The sequence below is a fragment of the Neopsephotus bourkii genome, unplaced genomic scaffold (assembly GCF_033783945.1).
Source record: "Neopsephotus bourkii isolate Nb327-2 ecotype Australia unplaced genomic scaffold, CSIRO-AGI_Nbou_v1 NB_1524, whole genome shotgun sequence".
NCBI classification, from domain to species: Eukaryota; Metazoa; Chordata; class Aves; order Psittaciformes; family Psittacidae; genus Neopsephotus; species Neopsephotus bourkii.
In genome coordinates, this window is record NW_026902000.1 from 678,383 (window position 1) to 683,393 (window position 5,011).

Here is a 5,011-nt window from a genome sequence, read left to right on the forward strand (position 1 = left end):
AATAATGATGGGTGGCAAAAAAAAAATAAAATCTTGTGAAATAATGGGTATAAAGGTAAATGTTAATGAACAGTGTAAGGAATGTGTTACTGAGAAAATGTATGAAGTGCCTTGTTTTAGACAATAGCTTACAACACCGGAGGGATATTGAAAGTTTGGATTTGGCAGTCGCTCCGTCAGCCCCACCAGCATTAAATGAAGAAAGGGGGGGGAGTAGATGAGTGATAGTGATCTCGAGAGTTTGGGGTAGTTGCGAGTGCAAAAGAGATCGGAAAGCAAGCCTCCCCGTTACCCCAGTCTTGCATAGAACTCGCCAGAGGGGAAATAAAAAGAAAAGTGCAGGCTCAGACGTCCAGAGGAGTGCTTGTGCCCTTAAGACAGGGAGTTGGAACAGAAGGACCGGTGTGCATTAAAGTACCCTTCTCATCTGGAGATTTATTTACCTAAAAACAATCAGCAGCAGAATTTGTTGGCAGCAATCCAGGGGAGAGAACAAAGTTTTTCTAATCCGAGGGGAAGGGGGAGAGGAAATATGCGGGGGCGAGGACGAGGATTCTATAATCCGAATGTAGAGATGAATATGGGAAAAATAGGATATAATCAGTGTGCAAACTGCAAGCAGGAGGGACACTGGAAAAATGAATGTCCATTAAAGGGAAGACAATTTATCACAGTATCACAGTATGTTAGAGATTGGAAGGGACCTCAAAAGATCATCTAGTCCAATCCCCAAATTTATGTCCCCAAGGAACCCTTTATGGGATCTGATGCAGCTAAGGCGATGGTGCTAGGAGAGTTTGATAACCAAAGCTGACTAGACAGAGCGAGAAGTGAAGAGCCCCTCCTGAAAATCCAATTGGGAGAGAAAGAAGTGAAACTTTTAATAGACACAGGGGCTACCTATTCAGTTTTAAATGATTTACATGGAAGATTAGGGGAAAGAACTACAACAATTGTGGGAGCCACAGGGAAGGAGGAAATACGACCATTCTTGCAGCCCCTGGATCTGCCACTTAGAGGAAAGGAATTAACACACAAATTTCTATATGTACCTGAATGCCCCATTCCCTTTTAGGACGGGACTTATTGACCAAATTGGATGCAGTGATTATTTTTGAAAATGGTGAATATAGATTAGTATGAGATCTGAGGGTAATAAATGAAAAATCAATTACAGTTCTTTTGCATTTGGTGTGAAACTATAACCTTGTTGGAACAGTTGTTGTGGATCAAATATTATTGTCATAATAGCTGACGAGAAATATACCTCTGACCTGCCAGAGAGGGCAAGACTGGAGGGAATCAGTGCTGCAGCTGGAAGGGTCTGCCAAGGGCTGCAACCCCTGGGGCTGTGACCGCTGAGCACTATGATCCTGACCGGACCTCTTTTGGCAATGGTTCTGTTTGGGCCCATATAGGCAAATGTCGCAGCTGATAAAAGCGACAACTGTAATGAATGCATTACCACAACTAGACGAGGGGGAGTAACCTCTCAAATACTAGTCTATCACACCATGTATGAATGTAAAGGAACAATAATTGGCAATTGTGTACACAACCAAACTCAATACAGACTTTGCAAAGAAAGAAAAATAAAATGGTTTAAAACAGAAGTGGGACACAATTTGGTCAATAAGCATTTTGCAGAAATTTCAATATATCGGGAATACATCTTGGTGCCTTAAATGCACAGGAAAGCAAAACATAGCAGAGAATATAGACATAAATGATTTACTGTCTATAAATAGGGTTAGTTGGGATGTTATCAAAAACGTTCCTTGGTGGAATTGTACTAAAGTTTTAGATTGTGATACGGACCCTGAGGAAATCACAATACCTCTAGTTAAGATTGCTTTAATGGCAGGATGTGCATGCCGGGGACTAAAAATTGGAGAAAAAGGAATGCAGGTCCCTATTAGCAATGAAGATTGTAAATATTCTACGGTATGTAGTATAGGACATTTTGTTTGGGCAGCAAGTGTTGGAACCTGGACTACTCACCTGCCCATAGAAGGCCCAGTTAAAAAAAAAAAAAAATAAAAAAATCACCCTGGGATTACCAACTCTGTCTAATTTGGAAAAGTCAGCAGTCAAAAAAAAACAAGTTAGAAACCCTGAAAATTTGAACAAAAAGAAATGTAGATGATGATGATGATGATGATGATGATGACAAATGGGAGGAGCCCTCCATAGGGGTTAAAATAGGGCGGGTTTTTTTGAATCTTTATTTGCACAAATAGCAGCATATCGAAATAGAGAAATGATTGACAGGCTGATTGGCCAAACAAAAAGATTAGCCAGGGTAACAAAGAAAGGATTCAGAGATCTAAATTTGCAATTACAAGCAACAAAAGACTTTGCAGAACAGAATGGCATTAGACCTGTTGTTACTTAAGGAACATGGTGTTTGTGGATATTTGAAAGGTAGAATAGATCAGTTGTGTTCATATTCCTAATGTAACTACAAACATAGAATATGATATTTCCCAGCTGACCAAAGTGGAACAAGAAGCGGAAAGAGAAAGAAAATATATTGAACAAAATTGGGTTGGGGCACTCTTTGATAGTTTTGGGCCTTCACCTTACTGAATGGATCCGTTCCCTCATGCAAACTGTAGTCGCAATGATGATCGTGTTTTTAATGTTATATCTGATGTATTTTTGTATTCGAAAGGAAATAGCCCGGAGCAATGCATGGACCCATCGAATTATAGGAGCAGTAACTAAAGAACATCCAAAATCTCCCACACCTCCTCCTATTTATGAGGAAACAGGTACCTAAGGGAATGAAAATACTTAACTTAAATTGAGTGAAGTATTTTCAAAGGGGGGGAACTGTTAGGAAAGAGTGAAGTTTTTAAGATAAATAATCATATAAAATGATAGGAACGATTATGTTTAAGAGGTTTATAAATCAATAGTGTGATTTTGTAGAGTAGAAAGAGCTATAATTTTGCAGTTCTGTCTGCAGTCCGGTATCGTGGTTAACCTGTAACCAGTGATACAATAGTAGTCTTGGTAGCAAGAGCTCATATGACCATAAATGGTGAGGGGTGTATGGGTGAATTTAGAAAGATATATTGTGAAATTCTATCCAAGCAGAACCTAGAAATTAACAGAGGTAGCCAAGGGAAAATAGAACAATGCTGGCGTCCACATAATGGCTGGGATATGTCCAGAGGACAAAAAGGTGAAAAGAACAAGCCGAGGAAGACTTCTTACTTCATCCGAGGAAGACTCCTTACTTCATCAGGACGACCACCAGAGGGGGGCTGCGCAAGCGCAGAAGAGGCTGATGTCATAATAGACTGATGTGGCAATCCTTAATGCAAATGTATGAGTGAATGATGCAATCTATATTGAATATGTATAAATTGCGAACGCGATGTGACAAGACCAAAGCCAGATTTGGGCGCGTGCCCCTGGTTTCCCAGTGCTGCAATAAAGCACCTCATATAACCATTCCAGTGGTTATGTGTCAGTTCCTACGCTAACATGTGAACTGCTCTTTGCTGATGATGCCGCCCTTGTTGCCCACACAGAAGCAGCTCTGCAGCGTTTAACATCTTGGTTTGCGGAGGCGGCTGAGGGTTTTGGGCTGGAAATCAGCTTGAAGAAGACAGTAGTCCTCTACCAACCCGCACTGCAAGAAGATTATCGCCATCCCCGTATTACCATTGGTGAGTCAGAGCTTAAGACAGTTCAGCAGTTCAGCTATCTGGGAAGCATCATTTCCTCAGATGCCACGATCGACAAAGAGATAGACAACAGAACAGCAAAGGCATATAGAGCCTTTGGAAAACTCCATAAGAGAGTCTGGTGCAATAAACACCTGAAGAAAAGTACAAAGATCAGTGTCTATAGAGCCATTGTATTGTCTACTCTTTTATATGGGTCTGAATCATGAGTCATCTACCGTCATCACCTGTGACTCCTGGAACGCTTTCATCAGTGCTGCCTCCGTACAATTCTAAACATCCATTGGACTGACTATTTGTCTAATGTCACTGTCCTTGAACAGGCAGGGGTCACCAGCATCGAGGCCATATTGCTGAAATTGCAGCTGCGCTGGGCAGGGCACGTCTCTAGGATGAAGGATCACCGCCTCTCCAAGATATTGTTTTACGGTGAACTTGCCACCGGTAGCCGCAAGAGAGGTGCCCCTAAGAAGAGATATAAGGACTCCCTGAAACAATACCTTAGCCATCAGTGGTCCACCTTAGCCTCCAGTCGGGAGACTTGGAGGCACACCAGACATAATGCCGCTGACTCCTTTGAGAGCTCATGAAGAACTAGTCTCGAGGAGAAAAGACAACGCAGGAAGAATCACGCCCCACCTGTTCCACCCAAGAAGACCTACTGCTGTGCTTTTTGCAGCCGGAATTGCCTATCCCACATTGGCCTTCTTAGTCATCAGCGCGCTTGTAGTAAGTGTGGGTAAAGCCCTTCCCAAATCTTTGTTCGTGAAGTCAAGCCATGATGATGATGACTTCAATTTTATGACATATTACCACTGTGTACTTAAAGTATGGTAGAACACAAGATGGGGCAGACAACAAAGGAATGAGTAACCTAGTTTTGCAACAAAGGCATTAATGTATATAAATACAAGAATTAAATGTAAAGGCTAATGCTGAGCCCACCAGTGATGGTAGTAGAGCCTCAGTGTCGTGGTTTAAACCCAGCCAGACAGGTTGTGCGCTCGCTGCCAGTGAGTGGTGCCAGGCTGGAAGCAATCAAGGCTCGCGTGTCCCCCCCCCGCCGGGGGCTCCCCCCCTTCCCTACTCCCAGAGGGATGGTGAGGAGAAGCGAAAGAATGCAACTCCCACAGGTTGAGATAAGAACAGTTTAGTAACTAAGGTATAACACAAATCACCACTGCTACCACCAACAACAACGATAAGAGAAAATAACAAGGGAAAAGAATACAATACCACTCGCCGAAAAACGAGTCCAACCCAGAAGACCCCCTGTCCTTCCGGGTAACTCCCAGTTACACCCTGGGCATGGC